Source organism: Ranitomeya imitator, chromosome 6, assembly GCF_032444005.1.
Source record: "Ranitomeya imitator isolate aRanImi1 chromosome 6, aRanImi1.pri, whole genome shotgun sequence".
In the NCBI taxonomy this organism is placed as follows: domain Eukaryota; kingdom Metazoa; phylum Chordata; class Amphibia; order Anura; family Dendrobatidae; genus Ranitomeya; species Ranitomeya imitator.
The window spans coordinates 576,723,815-576,751,392 of NC_091287.1; the positions used below are offsets into that span (position 1 = coordinate 576,723,815).

General features: G+C 49.7%; 1 protein-coding gene across 2 annotated transcripts in view; it reads left to right on the plus strand.

Moving 5' to 3' along the window:
* Positions 1 to 3,621: 3,621 nt before the first annotated feature.
* The window catches only part of LOC138643274 (epiplakin-like), an 87,839-nt gene continuing 63,882 nt past the window's right edge, over positions 3,622 to 27,578 (plus strand). Inside the window, exon 1 of one of the 2 annotated variants that reach the window (XM_069732206.1) lies at positions 3,622 to 3,649. The gene's annotated coding sequence lies outside the window, so the exon portion shown is untranslated. Of the gene's footprint in view, positions 3,654 to 27,578 lie in introns of both variants that reach the window. The other variant, XM_069732205.1, reaches the window with a different exon arrangement.

Here is a 27,578-nt window from a genome sequence, read left to right on the forward strand (position 1 = left end):
CACCTCCCCTATGCCATGGACTATAGCCCCCAACCTGGATCTGCCCCATCCACCTCCCCTATGCCATGGACTATAGCCCCCACCCTGGATCTGCCCCATCCACCTCCCCTATGCCATGGACTATAGCCCCCACCCTGGATCTGCCCCATCCACCTCCCCTATGCCATGGACTATAGCCCCCACAATGGACCTGCCCCATCCACCTCCCCTATGCCATGGACTATAGCCCCCACAATGGATCTGCCCCATCCACCTCCCCTATGCCATGGACTATAGCCCCCACAATGGATCTGCCCCATCCACCTCCCCTATGCCATGGACTATAGCCCCCACCCTGGATCTGCCCCATCCACCTCCCCTATGCCATGGACTATAGCCCCCACAATGGACCTGCCCCATCCACCTCCCCTATGCCATGGACTATAGCCCCCACAATGGATCTGCCCCATCCACCTCCCCTATGCCATAGACTATAGCCCCCACAATGGATCTGCCCCATCCACCTCCCCTATGCCATGGACTATAGCCCCCAACCTGGACCTGCCCCATCCACCTCCCCTATGCCATGGACTATAGCCCCCACCCTGGATCTGCCCCATCCACCTCCCCTATGCCATGGACTATAGCCCCCAACCTGGACCTGCCCCATCCACCTCCCCTATGCCATGGACTATAGCCCCCACAATGGATCTGCCCCATCCACCTCCCCTATGCCATGGACTATAGCCCCCATCCACCTCCCCTATGCCATGGTCTATAGCCCCCACAATGGATCTGCCCCCATCCACCTCCCCTATGCCATGGACTATAGCCCCCAACCTGGACCTGCCCCATCCACCTCCCCTATGCCATGGACTATAGCCCCCACCCTGGATCTGCCCCCATCCACCTCCCCTATGCCATGGACTATAGCCCCCACCCTGGATCTGCCCCTATCCACCTCCCCTATGCCATGGACTATAGCCCGCACCCTGGATCTGCCCCATCCACCTCCCCTATGCCATGGACTATAGCCCCCAACCTGGATCTGCCCCCATCCACCTCCCCTATGCCATGGACTATAGCCCCCACCCTGGATCTGCCCCATCCACCTCCCCTATGCCATGGACTATAGCCCCCACAATGGATCTGCCCCATCCACCTCCCCTATGCCATGGACTATAGCCCCCACCCTGGATCTGCCCCATCCACCTCCCCTATGCCATGGACTATAGCCCCCACAATGGATCTGCCCCATCCACCTCCCCTATGCCATGGACTATAGCCCCCACCCTGGATCTGCCCCATCCACCTCCCCTATGCCATGGACTATAGCCCCCACAATGGATCTGCCCCATCCACCTCCCCTATGCCATGGACTATAGCCCCCACCCTGGATCTGCCCCATCCACCTCCCCTATGCCATGGACTATAGCCCCCACAATGGATCTGCCCCATCCACCTCCCCTATGCCATGGACTATAGCCCCCACCCTGGATCTGCCCCATCCACCTCCCCTATGCCATGGACTATAGCCCCCACAATGGATCTGCCCCATCCACCTCCCCTATGCCATGGACTATAGCCCCCACAATGGATCTGCCCCATCCACCTCCCCTATGCCATGGACTATAGCCCCCACCCTGGATCTGCCCCATCCACCTCCCCTATGCCATGGACTATAGCCCCCACAATGGATCTGCCCCATCCACCTCCCCTATGCCATGGACTATAGCCCCCACAATGGATCTGCCCCATCCACCTCCCCTATGCCATGGACTATAGCCCGCACCCTGGATCTGCCCCATCCACCTCCCCTATGCCATGGACTATAGCCCCCAACCTGGATCTGCCCCCATCCACCTCCCCTATGCCATGGACTATAGCCCCCACCCTGGATCTGCCCCATCCACCTCCCCTATGCCATGGACTATAGCCCCCACAATGGATCTGCCCCATCCACCTCCCCTATGCCATGGACTATAGCCCCCACCCTGGATCTGCCCCATCCACCTCCCCTATGCCATGGACTATAGCCCCCACAATGGATCTGCCCCATCCACCTCCCCTATGCCATGGACTATAGCCCCCACCCTGGATCTGCCCCATCCACCTCCCCTATGCCATGGACTATAGCCCCCACAATGGATCTGCCCCATCCACCTCCCCTATGCCATGGACTATAGCCCCCACCCTGGATCTGCCCCATCCACCTCCCCTATGCCATGGACTATAGCCCCCACAATGGATCTGCCCCATCCACCTCCCCTATGCCATGGACTATAGCCCCCACCCTGGATCTGCCCCATCCACCTCCCCTATGCCATGGACTATAGCCCCCACAATGGATCTGCCCCATCCACCTCCCCTATGCCATGGACTATAGCCCCCACAATGGATCTGCCCCATCCACCTCCCCTATGCCATGGACTATAGCCCCCACCCTGGATCTGCCCCATCCACCTCCCCCCACAGCTCCTACCCAACATCCCCACAGTCCCTATCCCTATTGCCTCTATACACTTGCTTTGGCAAAACTGATGTGTATTTGGTCCTGCCAATAAAGCTTCTTTGAATCTTGAATCTATGGGGGTATATATGTATATGGGGGGTGTATATATATATATATGGGGGGTGTATATATATATATATGGGGGGTGAATATATATATATATGGGGGTATATATATATATATATATGGGGGGGTGTATATATATATGGGGGTGTATATGTATATGGGGGGTGTATATATGGGGTGTCACGTGTGTATATATGAGGGTATATATGTATATGGGGGTGTATATATATATATATGGGGGGTGTATATATATATGGGGGTATATGTATATGGGGGTGTATATATATATATATGGGGGGGTGAATATATATATATGGGGGTATATGTCTATATGGGGGGTGTATATATATGGGGTGTATTTATATGTGTAAGGGGGGTATATATATATATGGGGGGGTGAATATATGTATATGGGGGTATATGTCTATATGGGGGGTGTATGTCTATATGGGGGTGTATATATATATATGGGGGTGTATATATATATGGGGGTATATGTATATGGGGGTGTATATATATATGGGGGTATATGTATATGGGGGTGTATATATATATGGGGGTATATGTATATGGGGGTGTATATATATATATATGGGGGGGTGAATATATATATATGGGGGTATATGTCTATATGGGGGTGTATGTCTATATGGGGGTGTATATATATGGGGTGTATTTATATGTGTAAGGGGGGTATATATATGGGGGTATATATATATATATATATGGGGGGCTGCACGCTGCGGGCGCAGTGCCGGCTCTGAGCACCCCTTGGCCCCGGCCGGTGCCCCCTCTCCCGGGTGGTGTTGCGGCCGGTGCCCCCTCTCCCGGGCGGTGTTGTTATATACGGGGCCCCTGAATTAACCCTTCCCGGTGCAGCCATGGGGTGAGCGCGGAATGTGGCCGCCCCTCCCGGCATGCTCCGCGCCTCTTCTTGTCCCAGGAGCTGACAGTCTGAGGAGCAGCGCCCCCTGGTGGCTGCAGCGACTCCTGGGCGTGTCTCACCTGACGGGGGCGTGGTCTGCCGAGAGCCGGTATATAAGGTGCTGGCCGCGGAGAAGAAGGACGCATCGCGGAGGAGACAGTCTGACGGTAGGTGAGTGGCTGAGGTACCCCGCTGACTGGGGGCTGAGGGGCTGAGGTACCCCGCTGACTGGGGGCTGAGGTACCCCGCTTACTGGGGGCTGAGGGGCTGAGGTACCCCGCTGCTGACTGGGGGCTGAGGTACCCCGCTTACTGGGGGCTGAGGGGCTGAGGTACCCCGCTGACTGGGGGCTGAGGGGCTGAGGTACCCCGCTTACTAGGGGCTGAGGTACCCCGCTGACTGGGGGCTGAGGTACCCCGCTGACTGGGGGCTGAGGTACCCCGCTTACTGGGGGCTGAGGTACCCCGCTGACTGGGGGCTGAGGTACCCCGCTTACTGGGGGCTGAGGGGCTGAGGTACCCCGCTTACTGGGGGCTGAGGTACCCCGCTGACTGGGGGCTGAGGTACCCCGCTGACTGGGGGCTGAGGTACCCCGCTTACTGGGGGCTGAGGTACCCCGCTTACTGGGGGCTGAGGTACCCCGCTGACTGGGGGCTGAGGTACCCCGCTGACTGGGGGCTGAGGTACCCCGCTTACTGGGGGCTGAGGGGCTGAGGTACCCCGCTGCTGACTGGGGGCTGAGGTACCCCGCTGCTGACTGGGGCTGAGGTACCCCGCTGCTGACTGGGGGCTGAGGGGCTGAGGTACCCCGCCGCTGACTGGGGGCTGAGGTACCCCGCCGCTGACTGGGGGCTGAGGTACCCCGCCGCTGACTGGGGGCTGAGGTACCCCGCCGCTGACTGGGGGCTGAGGTACCCCGCCGCTGACTGGGGGCTGAGGTACCCCGCCGCTGACTGGGGGCTGAGGTACCCCGCCGCTGACTGGGGGCTGAGGTACCCCGCCGCTGACTGGGGGCTGAGGTACCCCGCCGCTGACTGGGGGCTGAGGTACCCCGCTGCCAGTGCACTGCAGTATCTGACAATATCTCACAGGATGAGGCTTAGATACAGTACCACACACAGGGGGCTTAGATACAGTGGAGTCAGTATTCCTCCAGTGTCCGCACATTCTAGATGTAATGCTGGGGGTTGTAGTCCTGTGTATCACCGGCTCCTGTACCGTTTTCTGTCCGCTCCTGATCACAGCTGAGGCTTTGCTGCACTGTGCGCTTTCATGTTACTCATGGATTTTGCTGGAGATTTCAACTCCATAATATAATAATGGAGGGAAAGGGACGGAAGTTTCCATTCTCTGACATCAAGCAGAGATCTTCAACATGTGAGGAACTGAAACAGAAAGTAGTGACGTCGTCCTGAGCAGCGCAAGTCACCGTGTGTGCGGCCACAGATAATGCGCTCTGTGGTGGACTCGCCGTGGCTGGCGGCGTCTCTGGTGGACTCGCTGTGGCTGGCTCTGTGGTGGACTCGCTGTGGCTGGCGGCGTCTCTGGTGGACTCTCTGTGGTGGACTTGCTGTGGCTGGCGGCGTCTCTGGTGGACTCGCTGTGGCTGGCTCTGTGGTGGACCTGCTGTGGCTGGCGGCGTCTCTGGTGGACTCGCTGTGGTGGACTCGCTGTGGCTGGCTCTGTGGTGGACTCGCTGTGGCTGGCAGCATCTCTGGTGGACTCGCTGTGGCTGGCGGCGTCTCTGGTGGACTCGCTGTGGCTGGCTCTGTGGTGGACTCACCGTGGCTGGCAGCATCTCTGGTGGACTCGCTGTGGCTGGCGGCGTCTCTAGTGGACTCGCTGTGGCTGGCGGCATCTCTGGTGGACTCGCCGTGGCTGGCGGCGTCTCTGGTGGACTCGCTGTGGCTGGCTCTGTGGTGGACTCGCTGTGGCTGGCGGCGTCTCTGGTGGACTTGCTGTGGCTGGCGGCGTCTCTGGTGGACTCGCTGTGGCTGGCTCTGTGGTGGACTTGCTGTGGCTGGCGGCGTCTCTGGTGGACTCGCTGTGGTGGACTCGCTGTGGCTGGCTCTGTGGTGGACTCGCTGTGGCTGGCAGCATCTCTGGTGGACTCGCTGTGGCTGGCAGCATCTCTGGTGGACTCGCTGTGGCTGGCGGTGTCTCTGGTGGACTTGGCTGGCGGCGTCTGTGGTGGACTCGCCGTGCATGGCTCTGTGGTGGACTCGCTGTGGCTGGCGGCGTCTCTGGTGGACTCGCCGTGGCTGGCTCTGTGGTGGACTCGCTGTGGCTGGCGGCGTCCCTGGTGGACTCGCCGTGGCTGGCTCTGTGGTGGACTCACCGTGGCTGGCAGCATCTCTGGTGGACTCGCTGTGGCTGGCAGCATCTCTGGTGGACTCGCTGTGCCTGGCGGTGTCTCTGGTGGACTCGCCTTGGCTGGCGGCGTCTCTGGTGGACTCGCCGTGGCTGGCTCTGTGGTGGACTCGCTGTGGCTGGCGGCGTCTCTGGTGGACTCGCCGTGGCTGGCTCTGTGGTGGACTCGCTGTGGCTGGCGGCGTCTCTGGTGGACTCGCCGTGGCTGGCTCTGTGGTGGACTCGCTGTGGCTGGCGGCGTCTCTGGTGGACTCGCCGTGGCTGGCTCTGTGGTGGACTCACCGTGGCTGGCTCTCTGGTGGACTCGCTGTGGCTGGCAGCATCTCTGGTGGACTCGCTGTGGCTGGCGGTGTCTCTGGTGGACTCGCCGTGGCTGGCTCTGTGGTGGACTCGCTGTGGCTGGCGGCGTCTCTGGTGGACTCGCCGTGGCTGGCTCTGTGGTGGACTCGCTGTGGCTGGCGGCGTCTCTGGTGGACTCGCCGTGGTGGACTCGCTGTGGCTGGCGGCGTCTCTGGTGGACTCGCCGTGGCTGGCTCTGTGGTGGACTCGCTGTGGCTGGCGGCATCTCTGGTGGTCTTCTGTATCTCTGACTGTTTTGCTGGAGCCTCCAGACATCTTAACGTGTCTGTCATTTCCGGTGGTCTCGCTGGCGTCTGTGGAGGTTTCGTTGACATTTCAGGGGGTCTAATAAATTAGATTTAGCTCAGCGAATCCTCCACTGGTTGAAAGGCCCCTCCTGCTCGGCGGTAGCAGTGGGGAAAGGTAGGGGGGATCCAGACGGGTTTTTAATTTAAAAAAACAATTAAAAAAATTTGTATTAGTAAAACTGAATAAAACCTGAACGTTCCCAGTGCGAGAAACTCAGTGTCGCGTTTCCTCCAGGATTCGCACTGAAGCTCGGTCCTCACTCCTGGATCAGTTGTAGAAATGTTTTATCCAAAAAATGTCTGGATTTCCGGATCTTGTCCTTTTTCCAGTAGTCGCCTGTGGCGGGCGAATCCGGTGCTCTGTGCTGCTGCTGCCAGGAAATTCAGAGGATGTAGAAGTCACGGCTGCAATCAGTCTTGTTACTGCCAAATCCAATTGCTGTTGTCACCTGCTCTCTCATTAGTTCCCATGTTCTTGCTGTTGTCACCTGCTCTCTCTCATTAGTTCCCATGTTCTTGCTGTTGTCACCTGCTCTCTCATTAGTTCCCCATGCTCTTGCTGTTGTCACCTGCTCTCTCATTAGTTCCCCATGCTCTTGCTGTTGTCACCTGCTTTCTCTCTCATTAGTTCCCCATGGTCTTGCTGTTGTCACCTGCTCTCTCTCATTAGTTCCCATGTTCTTGCTGTTGTCACCTGCTCTCTCTCATTAGTTCCCATGTTCTTGCTGTTGTCACCTGCTCTCTCTCATTAGTTCCCATGTTCTTGCTGTTGTCACCTGCTCTCTCTCATTAGTTCCCCATGCTCTTGCTGTTGTCACCTGATGCTCTTGCTGTTGTCACCTGCTTTCTCTCTCATTAGTTCCCCATGGTCTTGCTGTTGTCACCTGCTCTCTCTCATTAGTTATTATTTATTACTAGATTGTGGCCCGATTCTAACGCATCGGGTATTCTAGAATATGCATGTCCACGTAGTATATGGACAATGATGATTCCAGAATTCGCGGCAGACTGTGCCCGTCGCTGATTGGTCGAGGCAACCCTTATGACATCATCGTCGCCATGGCAACCATTATGACATCATCGTCGCTGTGCCCGTTGCTGATTGGTCGAGGCCTGGCGGCCTCGACCAATCAGAGAGCCGGGATTTCCAGGACAGACAGACAGACGGAAAAACCCTTAGACAATTATATATGCAGGTCCTTGTCAAAAAATTAGCATATAGTGTTAAATTTCATTATTTACCATAATGTAATGATTACAATTAAACTTTCATATATTATAGATTCATTATCCACCAACTGAAATTTGTCAGGTCTTTTATTGTTTTAATACTGATGATTTTGGCATACAACTCCTGATAACCCAAAAAACCTGTCTCAATAAATTAGCATATCAAGAAAAGGTTCTCTAAACGACCTATTACCCTAATCTTCTGAATCAACTAATTATAATAATGAAATTTAACACTATATGCTAATTTTTTGAGAAGGACCTGTATATAGATTATAGCACCATTTATTCCATGGCGCTTCACATGTGAGGAGGGGTATACATAATAAAAACAAGTACAATAATCTTAAGCAATACAAGTCCCGCCTGGTACAGGAGGAGAGAGGACCCTGCCCGCGAGGGCTCACAATCTACAAGGGATGGGTGAGGATACAGGAGGAGAGAGGACCCTGCCCGCGAGGGCTCACAATCTACAAGGGATGGGTGAGAATACAGGAGGAGAGAGGACCCTGCCCGCAAGGGCTCACAATCTACAAGGGATGGGTGAGGATACAGGAGGAGAGAGGACCCTGCCCGCGAGGGCTCACAGTCTACAAGGGATGGGTGAGGATACAGGAGGAGAGAGGACCCTGCCCGCGAGGGCTCACAATCTACACGGGATGGGTGAGGATACAGGAGGAGAGAGGACCCTGCCCGCGAGGGCTCACAATCTACAAGGGATGGGTGAGGATACAGTAGGCGAGGGTAGAGCTGGTCATGCAGCGGTTTGGTCGATCGGTGGTTACTGCAGGTTGTAGGCTTGTCGGAAGAGGAAGGTCTTCAAGTTCTTTTTGAAGGTTTCGATGGTAGGTGAGAGTCTGATCTGTTGGGGTAGAGGGTTCCAGAGTAGGGGGGATGCGCAAGAGAAATCTTGTATACGATTGTGGGAAGAGGAGATAAGAGGGGAGTAGAGTAGGAGATCTTGTGAGGATCGGAGGTTGCGTGTAGGAAAGTACCGGGAGACGAGGTCACAGATGTATGGAGGAGACAGGTTGTGGATGGCTTTGTACGTCATGGTTAGGGTTTTGTACTGGAGTCTCTGGGTAATGGGGAGCCAGTGCAGGGATTGACAGAGGGGTGAGGCTGGGGAATAGCGGGGGGACAGGTGGATTAATCGGGCAGCAGAGTTTAGAATAGATTGGAGGGGTGCAAGAGTGTTAGAGGGGAGGCCACAGAGCAGGAGGTTACAGTAGTCAAGGTGAGAGATGATGAGGGCATGGACTAGGGTTTTTGCAGATTCTTGGTTGTGGAATGCACAGATCCGTGAAATATTTTTGATTGAAGGCAGCAGGACGTGGAAAGAGCTTGGATATGTGGTTTGAAGGAGATATCAGTGTCAGGGATTACCTTGAGACAGCGAGCTTGTGGGACTGGGGAGAGTGGGCAGCCGTTTACTGTAATGGATAGGTTAGTTGGGGGGGTCGCGTGAGATGGGGGAAAGATGATGAATTCTGTTTTGTCCATGTTAAGTTTTAGAAATCTAGCGGAGAAGGATGAAATAGTGGACAGACATTGAGGGATTCTGGTTAGTAGGGAGGTGATATCTGGTCCAGAGATGTAGATCTGTGTGTCGTCAGCATAGAGATGATACTGAAAACCATGAGATTCTATGAGCTGTCCCAGGCCAAAGGTGTAAATGGAGAAGAGCAGGGGCCCAAGGACTGAACCTTGTGGGACTCTGACAGATAGAGGGCGAGGTGAGGAGGTGGTGTGTGAGTGGGAGACGCTGAATGTCCGGTCTGTTAGGTATGATGAGATCCAGGATAGGGCCAAGTCTGTGATGCCAAGGGATGAGAGGGTCTGTAATAATAGGGAATGGTCCACTGTGTCAAAGGCAGAGGACGGGTCCAGGAGGAGGAGGATAGAGTAGTGTCGCTTGCTCTTGGCGGTTAATATGTCATTGGTGACCGTAGTTAGGGCAGTTTCAGTGGAATGGTGTGACCGGAAGCCAGATTGTAAGCGGTCGAAGAAGGAGCAGGAAGATAGATGGGAGGACAGTTCAAGATAAACATGTTGTTCCAGTAGCTTGGAGGCATAGGGGAGAAGTGATATAGGGCGATAGCTAGATACAGAGGATGGGTCAAGAGAGGGTAGGTGTGATGGAGGCATGTTTAAAGCTTGACGGGGAAAACACCAGTTGTTAGTGATAGGTTGAAGAGATGGGTTAGGGTTGGGATGAAGACTGTGGCAGGGTTTGGGATGAGGTAGGATTGGAGCGGGTCAAGTGCACAGGTGGTGAGATGTGATCTTGAGAGTAGAGTGGAGAGTCGATCTTCTGTAATGGTGGAGAAGTTGGTTTTGGAGGTGGAGGGCTGGGTAGTTGGGAGGAAGGGCTCTGGGGGTTGTCGACTAAAACTGTCTCTGATGTTATCAATCTTCTACTTGAAAAATGAGGCAAAGTCTTCAGCTGAGATAAGTGGGGAGGGAGGAGGTGCTGGGGGACAGAGGAGAGAGTTGAAGATATTGAATAACTTTATGGTTGTGAGACGGGGAGGATATGAGAGACGAGAAGTAGGTTTGTTTAGCTGTGGCGAGTGTGGTCTTGAAAGTAGTGAGGGACTGTTTGAATGCGATGAAGTGCTCGTTGGAGTGGGATCTTTTCCATCTCCGCTCAGCAGCCCTGGAAGCTTGCGTCAGTTCTTTGGTCAGGCTGGTGTGCCAGGTCTGTCTGTTGATTTTTCGAGCTTTGATATGTGTGAGAGGGGCAACCGATTCCAAAGCTGCAGATATTGTGGTGTTATATAGAGCGGCAGCGTCATCCGCATTGTGTAGGGAACTTATGTCTGTGAGAGGGAGGAGGGATTCAGAGAATGAATGTAAATCAAAGTGTTTAAGATTTCTGTGAAGGTGTGAAAGTTTGTGGGGTGGGGATTGTAGGCAAGGAGTGGAGAGGGAAGATAATGTGAGTAGATTGTGGTCAGAAAGAGGAAGAGGTGAGTTAGAGAGGTTAGATATGGAGCAGAGGCGGGTGAAGATGAGGTCCAATGTGTGACCAATAGTTCCCATGTTCTTGCTGTTGTCACCTGCTCTCTCTCATTAGTTCCCCATGGTTTTGCTGTTGTCACTTGCTCTCTCATTAGTTCCCATTGCTCTTGCTGTTGCTACCTGCTCTCATTAGTTACCATGGTCTTGCTGTTGTTACCTGCTCTCTCATTAGTTACCATGGTCTTGCTGTTGTTACCTGCTCTCTCATTAGTTCCCCATGGTCTTGCTGTTGTCACCTGCTCTCTCATTAGTTCCCCATGGTCTTGCTGTTGTTACCTGCTCTCTCATTAGTTACCATGGTCTTGCTGTTGTTACCTGCTCTCTCATTAGTTACCATGGTCTTGCTGTTGTTACCTGCTCTCTCATTAGTTCCCCATGGTCTTGCTGTTGTCACCTGCTCTCTCATTAGTTCCCCATGGTCTTGCTGTTGTCACCTGCTCTCTCATTAGTTCCCCATGGTCTTGCTGTTGTCACATGCTTGCTCGCTCTCTCATTAGTTCCCCATGGTCTTGCTGTTGTCACCTGCTCTCTCATTAGTTCCCCATGGTCTTGCTGTTGTCACCTGCTCTCTCATTAGTTCCCCATGGTCTTGCTGTTGTCACATGCTTGCTCGCTCTCTCATTAGTTTCCCATGGTCTTGCTGTTGTCACATGCTTGCTCGCTCTCTCATTAGTTCCCCATGGTCTTGCTGTTGTCACCTGCTTTCTCTCTCATTAGTTCCCCATGGTCTTGCTGTTGTCACCTGCTCTCTCATTAGTTCCCCATGGTCTTGCTGTTGTCACATGCTTGCTCGCGCTCTCATTAGTTCCCCATGGTCTTGCTGTTGTCACCTGCTTTCTCTCTCATTAGTCCCCATGGTCTTGCTGTTGTCACCTGCTCTCTCTCTCATTAGTTCCCCATGCTCTTGCTGTTGTCACCTGCTATCTGTCACGTTTGTCCTCTCCTCTGTTTCCTTGTATGTTCCCCTGGTCTCCTCAGCTCCTCTTGTGCAGAGCCCCTCACCCTCAGCCCTGCAGGGGTCTCCTCCACTCTCCTGTATTGTGTAATTACGGGCCCCATTATTCAGGTTTGGTCGGAGGCTCAGGACCCCTCCTCTCCAAAGCATTCAGGGGTCTGAACAGTGGCTGGAGAGCAGCATAGGAATGTGGACTTGCCCTACTGGGCTACCAGGCCCTACCTGCCGTTCTGGACTAATTACACAAGACTGCAAATATCTGACACCCAGTGCTAGTGCCTTCACGGTTTTTCATCTGGAGAGTGGCGAGGTCGCGGCTGACATCTGGGGAGCGGTGACGTCACGGGTGACATCTGGGGAGCGGTGACGTCACGGGTGACATCTGGGGAGCGGTGACGTCACGGGTGACATCTGGGGAGCGGTGACGTCACGGGTGACATCTGGGGAGCGGTGACGTCACGGGTGACATCTGGGGAGCGGTGACGTCACGGGTGACATCTGGGGAGCGGTGACGTCACGGGTGACATCTGGGGAGCGGTGACGTCACGGGTGACATCTGGGGAGCGGTGACGTCACGGGTGACATCTGGGGAGCGGTGACGTCACGGGTGACATCTGGGGAGCGGTGACGTCACGGGTGACATCTGGGGAGCGGTGACGTCACGGGTGACATCTGGGGAGCGGTGACGTCACGGGTGACATCTGGGGAGCGGTGACGTCACGGGTGACATCTGGGGAGCGGTGACGTCACGGGTGACATCTGGGGAGCGGTGACGTCACGGGTGACATCTGGGGAGCGGTGACGTCACGGGTGACATCTGGGGAGCGGTGACGTCACGGGTGACATCTGGGGAGCGGTGACGTCACGGGTGACATCTGGGGAGCGGTGACGTCACGGGGTCACATGGTGTAATAAGATCGCGCCGGGCCTTTTGGGGGCCGCACAGATGAACCGTGATTTCACTGACCGCACCTGTGTGTCATGTATTGTGAACGGTTTCCTCCAGAAGTTGAGTGACGCTCCACTGATCAGGTCTACGTCTGCACTCCTGTATATATACACTGCACAGTACCGCTCCTCCTGTATATATACACTGCACAGTACCGCTCCTCCTGTGTATATACACTGCACAGTACCGCTCCTCCTGTATATATACACTGCACAGCGCCGCTCCTCCTGTATATATACACTGCACAGTGCCGCTCCTCCTGTGTATATACACTGCACAGCGCCGCTCCTCCTGTGTATATATACACTGCACAGCACCGCTCCTCCTGTGTATATATACACTGCACAGTACCGCTCCTCCTGTGTATATATACACTGCACAGCACCGCTCCTCCTGTATATATACACTGCACAGCGCCGCTCCTCCTGTATATATACACTGCACAGCGCCGCTCCTCCTGTGTATATATACACTGCACAGCGCCGCTCCTCCTGTGTATATATACACTGCACAGTGCCGCTCCTCCTGTATATATACACTGCACAGTACCGCTCCTCCTGTGTATATATACACTGCACAGCACCGCTCCTCCTGTGTATATATACACTGCACAGTACCGCTCCTCCTGTATATATACACTGCACAGTACCGCTCCTCCTGTATATATACACTGCACAGTGCCGCTCCTCCTGTATATATACACTGCACAGCACCGCTCCTCCTGTGTATATATACACTGCACAGTACCGCTCCTCTTGTGGGTGTAATTCGGAGTCTCTGTGGGGTGAGATGTCCTTAGGCCGGAGTCACACTATAGCGTAATACGGACGAGTGCTGTGTGATAAAAATTCGCATCGCACTCGGACCAATGTTCATCTATGGGGCAGCTCCCGTTATCCGTTGAGATCCACCAATGCAAGTCTATGGGGGCCAGAAACTCGCTCACCACACGGACCATCAGTGTGACTTGTGAGAAATACGCACCATGTCCTATAGAAAAGCCACAATATCCCATACCTGTCCGCCGTCCAGTCATGTCCCACGCAGTAATCCATATATGGGGCATTAACATTTTACAATCGGGAGCACTGCTAATGCGACCGCTCCCGGCTGTAAAAGACTGGGGAATTAATGAAATGCAGGGGGAGGAGCTTTGGTGACTAGCGGTGCCGTCACCGAAGCTCCGCCCACTGGCGGCATGAGCTCATATGAACTCTTCGGCCTGGGAAAATCCCCCAGATATGGATTACTGCTTGTGACTTGACTGTACGGCGGACAGGTATGGGATATTGTTGGTTTTCTATTTTGGAATTTTTTTTTTAAAGGAGAACGAGGGCGTCGCTTGGCTTGAGGTTACAATAAAGATGTAAAACCTGTGTATTTCATTAAAGGGAACCTGTCACCCCGTTTTTTCAGTAGGAGATAAAAATACCGTTAAATAGGGCCTGAGCTGTGCTTTACAATAGGGTATTTTTTGTCCCCTGATTCCCTACCTATGCTGCCGAAATACCTTACAAAAGTGTCCTTTTTCGCCTGTCAATCAGGCTGGTCAGGTCGGATGGGCGTGGTCACAGCGCTGTTTCTCCCCCACATCTTGCTTATGTTCCCGTTGGTGGCGTAGTGCTTCTCGCATGCGCAAGTGCCGAATGCACTACGCAGCTGTAGAAAAAGAGCGCGCTCGCCGCTATTCATCGGTTTCTCGGTGGGCGCGGCCATCTTCCTGAGGCCGCGCGTGCGCAGATGGAGTCTCCTGCTTCCCGGGGCTTCAGGAAAATGGCCGCGGGATGCCGCGCGTGCGCAGATGGACATCGCGGCGGCCATTTTCCTGAAGCCGAGATTTGAACTATTTAATGGTATTTTTATCTCCTACTGAAACGGGGTGACAAGTTCCCTTTAAAATACTTTTTTCCTAATGTGTTTGTGTTTTTTTTTTTTTTTTTTAACCCTTTCATGCTATTGGATTAATAATTGATAGGTGTCATAACTGACGCCCCTCCATCATTAACCTGGCTTAATGTCCCCTTACAATAGCAAGGTGACATTAACCCTTCATTACCCAATATCCCACCGCTACACGGGAATGGGAAGAGTGGCCAAGTGCCAGAATAGGCGCATCTTCCATCTGGGGCAGATGTTTTTAGCCGGGGGGCGAGGGGGCCAATAACCGTGGACCCTCTCCAGGCTATTAATATCTGCCCTCAGTCACTGGCTTTACCACTCTGGCGGAGAAAATTGAGCGGGAGCCCACGCCAGTTTTTTCCGTGAATTAATCCTTTAATTTATCACCTACAGCTCTAAAATTTTGCACACAGACACTACTAACATTATTAGTGAGGGACATATAAAATTATAATGGACTACATGGTGGCCCGATTATAACGCATCGGGTATTCTAGAATATGTATAGTAGTATGTAACACAGCCCACGTAGTATATAGCACAGCCCACGTAGTATGTAACACAGCCCACGTAGTATATAGCACAGCCCACGTAGTATGTAACACAGCCCACGTAGTATGTAACACAGCCCACGTAGTAGATAGCACAGCCACGCAATATATAACACAGCCCACCTAGTATATAGCAATGTGGGAACCATATCCCTAAAAAAAAAAAAAAAAAAATAGTTATATACTCACTTTCCGGCGGCCTCCGGATCCAGCCCAGGCGCCTTTCCCGCACCTCAGGTCCCAAGAATGTAAGCACGGCGCAGTTACACGACCCACTTAAGGAGAAATCCGCTCCTTGCACTCGTTTGGTTTAGCTTCTAGCGATTTCAGGGAGTTATAGATCCCTCGATGGACATCCAGAATATATAATCCTTATATCTCTAGCCCGGATCGGTGCCAATATACATAACCTTAAAAGAGCAATAGAATGCCATGCTTTCTGTACCAGTTTTAGCCAGTATCAGGCGGGAGGGGGGATGAGGGGTTTAGGGTATATGCACACGTTGAGGATTTGCCTCTAGAATGGCAGGCACAGTACTGATTAAGGAATGTGCCTCTGACTGCGGAACACATAGGGTTAAAGCTAGAAGGAAACACTGTCAGTGCCCAATTCCTCCCTCCTGCTGCTCCCCCAGGTGATGCACTAACTGGGACCCAAATGACCAATGGGAATAGAGGGGAAGGGGGGTCCGGCCACACCTACATGGGTTAAATGCAGGAACCCGGGGTCAGCAACTTTCTCTTTCTCCCCCGCTGACCCCTGGAAGCTGTTGTCCCACCCTCCCTCCCTTATATATTCACTGATGTGTTGTGCTGATAGGATAAATGTAAATTACAAAGAAAAGCATAAAATAAATAATAATCATGTTGTTGTTAAGTCACAGCGGAAGTGTAGAGAAGGGCAAAGGTTGGTAACCGCTCACTGGCTGCCCGCCTGTCGGTCGCAGACAGGTCCTTCGTAAATGAGCCCGTTATGACTTGTAATTGCCCTTCTCTGCATACATAATTAATAAACTGTGACCGACCTGTTCAACCCATCCAGGCTTGTCTGTGTTTTCATTGCGGGAAAGGGGGGAAGGCACTGTGTACAACACACGAGTCTCTGCAGTCTTTTTTGTGCGGATTCTGCATCTCTTGGCAGAAAACGCAGGTGCGGATTTTGTTTGGATTTCATGCGTTTTTACCCATGCGGATTTCTATAATGGAATGGGTACAAAAATGCTGAAGATCCGCAGAAGTAAGTGACATGCTGCTTCTTTTGATCCGCAGCGTTTTCCATTCGGAATTTTCCGCACCATTAGCAAAGCATTTTTTTTCCCCATTGATTTACATTGTACTGTAAATCACTTGTGGATCTGCAGCGTTTCTGCGCGGAAAAAAAACGCTGCAGATCCGCAGTAAATCCGCAACATGTGCACATACCCTTAAGAAGACCTGCTTTCGCAGCTCAAAGCCATACAAATTCATGAAGGAGGACGGAAATGAGGGGTTTAGGATTCCAGCCTTCTGCTGGCAGGCACAGAAAACTGCAGCTGAGAGCTCTGTATGTGTAATTAAAGTCATCAGAACTTCTTCCTATTTCCTGACAGACGGACCCCCACCCCTGTGTATGGTCTGAGCACTGACAGGCGGCGGAGACCCCCCACCCCTGTGTATGGTCTGAGCACTGACAGGCGGTGGAGACCCCCCACCCCTGTGTATGGTCTGAGCACTGACGGTCGGACCACCGAAGTGCTCTCTTCTGTGATATACTGTAAATGTAGTAATGGTGGGGTGTACTCTCTTCTGTGATATACTGTAGATGTAGTAATGGCGGGGTGTACTCTCTTCTGTGATATACTGTAGATGTAGTAATGGTGGGGTGTACTCTCTTCTGTGATATACTGTAGATGTAGTAATGGCGGGGTGTGCTCTCTTCTGTGATATACTGTAGATGTAGTAATGGTGGGGTGTGCTCTCTTCTGTGATATACTGTAGGTGTAGTAATGGCGGGGTGTGCTCTCTTCTGTGATATACTGTAGATGTAGTAATGGTGGGGGTGTACTCTCTTCTGTGATATACTGTAGGTGTAGTAATGGTGGGGTGCACTCTCTTCTGTGATATACTGTAGATGTAGTAATGGCGGGGTGTACTCTCTTCTGTGATATACTGTAGATGTAGTAATGGTGGGGTGCACTCTCTTCTGTGATATACTGTAGATGTAGTAATGGGGTGTACTCTCTTCTGTGATATATTGTAGATGTAGTAATGGCGGGGTGCGCTCTCTTCTGTGATATACTGTAGATGTAGTAATGGTGGGGTGTACTCTCTTCTGTGATATACTGTAGTAATGGCGGGGTGTACTCTCTTCTGTGATATATTGTAGATGTAGTAATGGTGGGGTGTGCTCTCTTCTGTGATATACTGTAGATGTAGTAATGGCGGGGTGCGCTCTCTTCTGTGATATAATGTAGATGTAGTAATGGTGGGGTGTGCTCTCTTCTGTGATATACTGTAGATGTAGTAATGGTGGGGTGTGCTCTCTTCTGTGATATACTGTAGATGTAGTAATGGTGGGGGTGTACTCTCTTCTGTGATATACTGTAGATGTAGTAATGGTGGGGTGTGCTCTCTTCTGTGATATACTGTAGATGTAGTAATGGTGGGGGTGTACTCTCTTCTGTGATATACTGTAGGTGTAGTAATGGTGGGGTGCACTCTCTTCTGTGATATACTGTAGATGTAGTAATGGCGGGGTGTACTCTCTTCTGTGATATACTGTAGATGTAGTAATGGTGGGGTGCACTCTCTTCTGTGATATACTGTAGATGTAGTAATGGGGTGTACTCTCTTCTGTGATATATTGTAGATGTAGTAATGGCGGGGTGCGCTCTCTTCTGTGATATACTGTAGATGTAGTAATGGTGGGGTGTACTCTCTTCTGTGATATACTGTAGTAATGGCGGGGTGTACTCTCTTCTGTGATATATTGTAGATGTAGTAATGGTGGGGTGTGCTCTCTTCTGTGATATACTGTAGATGTAGTAGTGGCGGGGTGTACTCTCTTCTGTGATATACTGTAGATGTAGTAGTGGTGGGGTGTGCTCTCTTCTGTGATATACTGTAGATGTAGTAATGGCGGGGTGTACTCTCTTCTGTGATATACTGTAGATGTAGTAATGGCGGGGTGTGCTCTCTTCTGTGATATACTGTAGATGTAGTAATGGCGGGGTGCGCTCTCTTCTGTGATATACTGTAGATGTAGTAATGGCGGGGTGCGCTCTCTTCTGTGATATACTGTAGATGTAGTAATGGTGGGGTGTACTCTCTTCTGTGATATACTGTAGATGTAGTAATGGTGGGGTGTGCTCTCTTCTGTGATATACTGTAGATGTAGTAATGGTGGGGGTGTACTCTCTTCTGTGATATACTGTAGATGTAGTAATGGCGGGGTGTGCTCTCTTCTGTGATATACTGTAGATGTAGTAATGGCGGGGTGCGCTCTCTTCTGTGATATAATGTAGATGTAGTAATGGTGGGGTGTGCTCTCTTCTGTGATATACTGTAGATGTAGTAATGGTGGGGTGTGCTCTCTTCTGTGATATACTGTAGATGTAGTAATGGCGGGGTGTGCTCTCTTCTGTGATAAACTGTAGGTGTAGTAATGGCGGGGTGTGCTCTCTTCTGTGATATACTGTAGATGTAGTAATGGTGGGGTGTGCTCTCTTCTGTGATAAACTGTAGGTGTAGTAATGGCGGGGTGTACTCTCTTCTGTGATATACTGTAGTAATGGCGGGGTGTACTCTCTTCTGTGATATACTGTAGATGTAGTAATGGCGGGGTGTGCTCTCTTCTGTGATATACTGTAGATGTAGTAATGGTGGGGTGTGCTCTCTTCTGTGATAAACTGTAGGTGTAGTAATGGCGGGGTGTACTCTCTTCTGTGATATACTGTAGTAATGGCGGGGTGTACTCTCTTCTGTGATATACTGTAGATGTAGTAATGGTGGGGTGTGCTCTCTTCTGTGATATACTGTAGATGTAGTAATGGTGGGGGTGTACTCTCTTCTGTGATATACTGTAGATGTAGTAATGGTGGGGTGTACTCTCTTCTGTGATATATTGTAGATGTAGTAATGGCGGGGTGCGCTCTCTTCTGTGATATACTGTAGATGTAGTAATGGTGGGGTGTACTCTCTTCTGTGATATACTGTAGTAATGGCGGGGTGTACTCTCTTCTGTGATATACTGTAGATGTAGTAATGGCGGGGTGTACTCTCTTCTGTGATATACTGTAGATGTAGTAATGGTGGGGTGTACTCTCTTCTGTGATATACTGTAGTAATGGCGGGGTGTACTCTCTTCTGTGATATACTGTAGATGTAGTAGTGGCGGGGTGTACTCTCTTCTGTGATATACTGTAGATGTAGTAGTGGTGGGGTGTGCTCTCTTCTGTGATATACTGTAGGTGTAGTAATGGCGGGGTGTACTCTCTTCTGTGATATACTGTAGATGTAGTAATGGCGGGGTGTACTCTCTTCTGTGATATACTGTAGATGTAGTAATGGTGGGGTGTTCTCTCTTCTGTGATATATTGTAGATGTAGTAATGGCGGGGTGTACTCTCTTCTGTGATATACTGTAGTAATGGCGGGGTGCGCTCTCCTCTGTGATATATTGTAGATGTAGTAATGGTGGGGTGTACTCTCTTCTGTGATATACTGTAGATGTAGTAATGGCGGGGTGCGCTCTCTTCTGTGATATACTGTAGATGTAGTAATGGTGGGGTGTGCTCTCTTCTGTGATATACTGTAGGTGTAGTAATGGCGGGGTGTACTCTCTTCTGTGATATACTGTAGATGTAGTAATGGCGGGGTGTACTCTCTTCTGTGATATACTGTAGATGTAGTAATGGCGGGGTGTGCTCTCTTCTGTGATATACTGTAGATGTAGTAATGGCGGGGTGCGCTCTCTTCTGTGATATACTGTAGATGTAGTAATGGCGGGGTGCGCTCTCTTCTGTGATATAATGTAGATGTAGTAATGGTGGGGTGTACTCTCTTCTGTGATATATTGTAGATGTAGTAATGGCGGGGTGCGCTCTCTTCTGTGATATAATGTAGATGTAGTAATGGTGGGGTGTACTCTCTTCTGTGATATATTGTAGATGTAGTAATGGCGGGGTGTGCTCTCTTCTGTGATATACTGTAGATGTAGTAATGGCGGGGTGTGCTCTCTTCTGTGATATACTGTAGATGTAGTAATGGCGGGGTGCGCTCTCTTCTGTGATATAATGTAGATGTAGTAATGGTGGGGTGTACTCTCTTCTGTGATATATTGTAGATGTAGTAATGGCGGGGTGTACTCTCTTCTGTGATATACTGTAGGTGTAGTAATGGCGGGGTGTACTCTCTTCTGTGATATACTGTAGTAATGGCGGGGTGTGCTCTCTTCTGTGATATACTGTAGATGTAGTAATGGTGGGGTGTGCTCTCTTCTGTGATATACAGTAGGTGTAGTAATGGCGGGGTGTGCTCTCTTCTGTGATATACTGTAGATGTAGTAATGGCGGGGTGTGCTCTCTTCTGTGATATACTGTAGATGTAGTAATGGTGGGGTGTGCTCTCTTCTGTGATAAACTGTAGGTGTAGTAATGGCGGGGTGTACTCTCTTCTGTGATATACTGTAGTAATGGCGGGGTGTACTCTCTTCTGTGATATACTGTAGATGTAGTAATGGCGGGGTGTGCTCTCTTCTGTGATATACTGTAGATGTAGTAATGGCGGGGTGTGCTCTCTTCTGTGATATACTGTAGGTGTAGTAATGGCGGGGTGTGCTCTCTTCTGTGATATAATGTAGATGTAGTAATGGCGGGGTGTGCTCTCTTCTGTGATATACTGTAGTAATGGTGGGGGTGTACTCTCTTCTGTGATATACTGTAGTAATGGCGGGGTGTGCTCTCTTCTGTGATATACTGTAGGTGTAGTAATGGCGGGGTGTACTCTCTTCTGTGATATACTGTAGATGTAGTAATGGTGGGGTGTGCTCTCTTCTGTGATATAATGTAGATGTAGTAATGGCGGGGTGTACTCTCTTCTGTGATATACTGTAGTAATGGCGGGGTGTGCTCTCTTCTGTGATATACTGTAGGTGTAGTAATGGCGGGGTGTGCTCTCTTCTGTGATATACTGTAGATGTAGTAATGGCGGGGTGTGCTCTCTTCTGTGATATATTGTAGTAATGGTGGGGTGTACTCTCTTCTGTGATATACTGTAGATGTAGTAATGGTGGGGTGTACTCTCTTCTGTGATATACTGTAGTAATGGTGGGGTGTGCTCTCTTCTGTGATATAATGTAGATGTAGTAATGGCGGGGTGAACTCTCTTCTGTGATATACTGTAGATGTAGTAATGGCGGGGTGTACTCTCTTCTGTGATATACTGTAGTAATGGCGGGGTGTACTCTCTTCTGTGATATACTGTAGGTGTAGTAATGGCGGGGTGTACTCTCTTCTGTGATATACTGTAGGTGTAGTAATGGCGGGGTGTACTCTCTTCTGTGATATACTGTAGGTGTAGTAATGGCGGGGTGTGCTCTCTTCTGTGATATACTGTAGATGTAGTAATGGCGGGGTGTGCTCTCTTCTGTGATATACTGTAGATGTAGTAATGGCGGGGTGTACTCTCTTCTGTGATATACTGTAGATGTAGTAATGGTGGGGTGTACTCTCTTCTGTGATATACTGTAGATGTAGTAATGGCGGGGTGTGCTCTCTTCTGTGATATACTGTAGATGTAGTAATGGCGGGGTGTACTCTCTTCTGTGATATACTGTAGTAATGGCGGGGTGTACTCTCTTCTGTGATATACTGTAGATGTAGTAATGGTGGGGTGTGCTCTCTTCTGTGATATACTGTAGATGTAGTAATGGTGGGGTGTACTCTCTTCTGTGATATACTGTAGGTGTAGTAATGGCGGGGTGTGCTCTCTTCTGTGATATACTGTAGGTGTAGTAATGGCGGGGTGTGCTCTCTTCTGTGATATACTGTAGTAATGGCGGGGTGTACTCTCTTCTGTGATATACTGTAGGTGTAGTAATGGCGGGGTGTACTCTCTTCTGTGATATACTGTAGGTGTAGTAATGGCGGGGTGTACTCTCTTCTGTGATATACTGTAGGTGTAGTAATGGTGGGGTGTGCTCTCTTCTGTGATATACTGTAGATGTAGTAATGGCGGGGTGTGCTCTCTTCTGTGATATACTGTAGGTGTAGTAATGGCGGGGTGTACTCTCTTCTGTGATATACTGTAGGTGTAGTAATGGCGGGGTGTACTCTCTTCTGTGATATACTGTAGGTGTAGTAATGGCGGGGTGTGCTCTCTTCTGTGATATACTGTAGATGTAGTAATGGCGGGGTGTGCTCTCTTCTGTGATATACTGTAGATGTAGTAATGGCGGGGTGTACTCTCTTCTGTGATATACTGTAGATGTAGTAATGGTGGGGTGTACTCTCTTCTGTGATATACTGTAGATGTAGTAATGGCGGGGTGTGCTCTCTTCTGTGATATACTGTAGATGTAGTAATGGCGGGGTGTACTCTCTTCTGTGATATACTGTAGTAATGGCGGGGTGTACTCTCTTCTGTGATATACTGTAGATGTAGTAATGGTGGGGTGTGCTCTCTTCTGTGATATACTGTAGATGTAGTAATGGTGGGGTGTACTCTCTTCTGTGATATACTGTAGGTGTAGTAATGGCGGGGTGTGCTCTCTTCTGTGATATACTGTAGGTGTAGTAATGGCGGGGTGTGCTCTCTTCTGTGATATACTGTAGTAATGGCGGGGTGTACTCTCTTCTGTGATATACTGTAGGTGTAGTAATGGCGGGGTGTACTCTCTTCTGTGATATACTGTAGGTGTAGTAATGGCGGGGTGTACTCTCTTCTGTGATATACTGTAGGTGTAGTAATGGTGGGGTGTGCTCTCTTCTGTGATATACTGTAGATGTAGTAATGGCGGGGTGTGCTCTCTTCTGTGATATACTGTAGGTGTAGTAATGGTGGGGTGTGCTCTCTTCTGTGATATACTGTAGATGTAGTAATGGTGGGGTGTACTCTCTTCTGTGATATACTGTAGATGTAGTAATGGCGGGGTGTGCTCTCTTCTGTGATATACTGTAGATGTAGTAATGGCGGGGTGTGCTCTCTTCTGTGATATACTGTAGATGTAGTAATGGCGGGGTGTACTCTCTTCTGTGATATATTGTAGATGTAGTAATGGCGGGGTGTGCTCTCTTCTGTGATATACTGTAGATGTAGTAATGGCGGGGTGTGCTCTCTTCTGTGATATATTGTAGATGTAGTAATGGCTGGGTGTACTCTCTTCTGTGATATACTGTAGATGTAGTAATGGGGTGTACTCTCTTCTGTGATATACTGTAGATGTAGTAATGGCGGGGTGTGCTCTCTTCTGTGATATACTGTAGATGTAGTAATGGTGGGGTGTGCTCTCTTCTGTGATATACTGTAGATGTAGTAATGGCGGGGTGTACTCTCTTCTGTGATATACTGTAGTAATGGGGTGCGCTCTCTTCTGTGATATACTGTAGATGTAGTAATGGCGGGGTGTACTCTCTTCTGTGATATACTGTAGATGTAGTAATGGTGGGGTGTACTCTCTTCTGTGATATATTGTAGATGTAGTAATGGCGGTGTACGCTCTTCTGTGATATATACTGTAGATGTAGTAATGGCGGGGTGTACTCTCTTCTGTGATATTCTGTAGTAATGGCGGGGTGTACTCTCTTCTGTGATATACTGTAGATGTAGAAATGGAGGGGTGTACTCTCTTCTGTGATATACTGTAGATGTAGTAATGGCGGGGTGCGCTCTCTTCTGTGATATACTGTAGATGTAGTAATGGCGGGGTGTACTCTCTTCTGTGATATACTGTAGGTGTAGTAATGGCGGGGTGTACTCTCTTCTGTGATATACTGTAGATGTAGTAATGGCGGGGTGTGCTCTCTTCTGTGATATACTGTAGATGTAGTAATGGCGGGGTGTGCTCTCTTCTGTGATATATTGTAGTAATGGTGGGGTGTACTCTCTTCTGTGATATACTGTAGATGTAGTAATGGTGGGGTGTACTCTCTTCTGTGATATACTGTAGTAATGGTGGGGTGTGCTCTCTTCTGTGATATAATGTAGATGTAGTAATGGCGGGGTGAACTCTCTTCTGTGATATACTGTAGATGTAGTAATGGCGGGGTGTACTCTCTTCTGTGATATACTGTAGTAATGGCGGGGTGTACTCTCTTCTGTGATATACTGTAGGTGTAGTAATGGCGGGGTGTACTCTCTTCTGTGATATACTGTAGGTGTAGTAATGGCGGGGTGTACTCTCTTCTGTGATATACTGTAGGTGTAGTAATGGCGGGGTGTGCTCTCTTCTGTGATATACTGTAGATGTAGTAATGGTGGGGTGTACTCTCTTCTGTGATATACTGTAGATGTAGTAATGGTGGGGTGTACTCTCTTCTGTGATATACTGTAGATGTTGTAATGGTGGGGTGTACTCTCTTCTGTGATATACTGTAGATGTAGTAATGGAGGGGTGTACTCTCTTCTGTGATATACTGTAGATGTAGTGATGGTGGGGGTGTACTCTCTTCTGTGATATACTGTAGATGTAGTAATGGCGGGGTGTACTCTCTTCTGTGATATACTGTAGATGTAGTAATGGTGGGGGTGTACTCTCTTCTGTGATATACTGTAGATGTAGTAATGGCGGGGTGTACTCTCTTCTGTGATATACTGTAGTAATGGCGGGGTGTGCTCTCTTCTGTGATATACTGTAGATGTAGTAATGGTGGGGTGTACTCTCTTCTGTGATGTAGTAATGGCGGGGTGCGCTCTCTTCTGTGATATACTGTAGATGTAGTAATGGCGGGGTGTGCTCTCTTCTGTGATATACTGTAGATGTAGTAATGGCGGGGTGTACTCTCTTCTGTGATATATTGTAGATGTAGTAATGGCGGGGTGTGCTCTCTTCTGTGATATACTGTAGATGTAGTAATGGCGGGGTGTGCTCTCTTCTGTGATATATTGTAGATGTAGTAATGGCTGGGTGTGCTCTCTTCTGTGATATACTGTAGATGTAGTAATGGCGGGGTGTACTCTCTTCTGTGATATACTGTAGATGTAGTAATGGGGTGTACTCTCTTCTGTGATATACTGTAGATGTAGTAATGGCGGGGTGTGCTCTCTTCTGTGATATACTGTAGTAATGGGGTGTGCTCTCTTCTGTGATATACTGTAGATGTAGTAATGGCGGGGTGTACTCTCTTCTGTGATATACTGTAGTAATGGGGTGCGCTCTCTTCTGTGATATACTGTAGGTGTAGTAATGGCGGGGGTGTACTCTCTTCTGTGATATACTGTAGATGTAGTGATGGTGGGGGTGTACTCTCTTCTGTGATATACTGTAGATGTAGTAATGGCGGGGTGTACTCTCTTCTGTGATATACTGTAGATGTAGTAATGGCGGGGTGCGCTCTCTTCTGTGATATACTGTAGTAATGGCGGGGTGTACTCTCTTCTGTGATATATTGTAGATGTAGTAATGGTGGGGTGTGCTCTCTTCTGTGATATACTGTAGTAATGGCGGGGTGTACTCTCTTCTGTGATATACTGTAGATGTAGTAATGGCGGGGTGTACTCTCTTCTGTGATATATTGTAGATGTAGTAATGGCGGTGTACTCTCTTCTGTGATATACTGTAGATGTAGTAATGGCGGGGTGTACTCTCTTCTGTGATATATTGTAGATGTAGTAATGGCGGGGTGTACTCTCTTCTGTGATATACTGTAGTAATGGTGGGGTGTACTCTCTTCTGTGATATACTGTAGATGTAGTAATGGCGGGGTGTACTCTCTTCTGTGATATACTGTAGATGTAGTAATGGCGGGGTGTACTCTCTTCTGTGATATACTGTAGATGTAGTAATGGCGGGGTGTGCTCTCTTCTGTGATATACTGTAGATGTAGTAATGGCGGGGTGTACTCTCTTCTGTGATATACTGTAGATGTAGTAATGGCGGGGTGTACTCTCTTCTGTGATATACTGTAGATGTAGTAATGGCGGGGTGTACTCTCTTCTGTGATATACTGTAGATGTAGTAATGGTGGGGGTGTACTCTCTTCTGTGATATACTGTAGATGTAGTAATGGCGGGGTGTACTCTCTTCTGTGATATACTGTAGATGTAGTAATGGCGGGGTGTGCTCTCTTCTGTGATATAATGTAGATGTAGTAATGGTGGGGTGTACTCTCTTCTGTGATATACTGTAGTAATGGCGGGGTGTGCTCTCTTCTGTGATATACTGTAGATGTAGTAATGGCGGGGGTGTACTCTCTTCTGTGATATACTGTAGATGTAGTAATGGCGGGGTGTACTTTCTTCTGTGATATACTGTAGATGTAGTAATGGCGGGGTGTGCTCTCTTCTGTGATATAATGTAGATGTAGTAATTGTGGGGTGTACTCTCTTCTGTGATATACTGTAGATGTAGTAATGGCGGGGTGTACTCTCTTCTGTGATATGCTGTAGATGTAGTAATGGCGGGGTGTACTCTCTTCTGTGATATTCTGTAGTAATGGTGGGGTGTACTCTCTTCTGTGATATACTGTAGATGTAGTAATGGCGGGGTGTACTCTCTTCTGTGATATTCTGTAGTAATGGCGGGGTGTACTCTCTTCTGTGATATACTGTAGATGTAGTAATGGCGGGGTGTACTCTCTTCTGTGATATACTGTAGATGTTGTAATGGTGGGGTGTACTCTCTTCTGTGATATACTGTAGATGTTGTAATGGCGGGGTGTACTCTCTTCTGTGATATATTGTAGTAATGGTGGGGTGTGCTCTCTTCTGTGATATACTGTAGATGTAGTAATGGCGGGGTGTGCTCTCTTCTGTGATATACTGTAGATGTAGTAATGGCGGGGTGTACTCTCTTCTGTGATATACTGTAGATGTAGTAATGGCGGGGTGTGCTCTCTTCTGTGGTATACTGTAGATGTAGTAATGGCGGGGTGTGCTCTCTTCTGTGATATACTGTAGATGTAGTAATGGCGGTGTACTCTCTTCTGTGATATATTGTAGTAATGGTGGGGTGTGCTCTCTTCTGTGATATACTGTAGATGTAGTAATGGCGGGGTGTACTCTCTTCTGTGATATACTGTAGATGTAGTAATGGCGGGGTGTACTCTCTTCTGTGATATTCTGTAGTAATGGCGGGGTGTACTCTCTTCTGTGATATACTGTAGATGTAGTAATGGTGGGGTGTGCTCTCTTCTGTGATATACTGTAGGTGTAGTAATGGCGGGGTGTACTCTCTTCTGTGATATTCTGTAGTAATGGCGGGGTGTACTCTCTTCTGTGATATTCTGTAGTAATGGCGGGGTGTACTCTCTTTTGTGATATACTGTAGATGTAGTAAT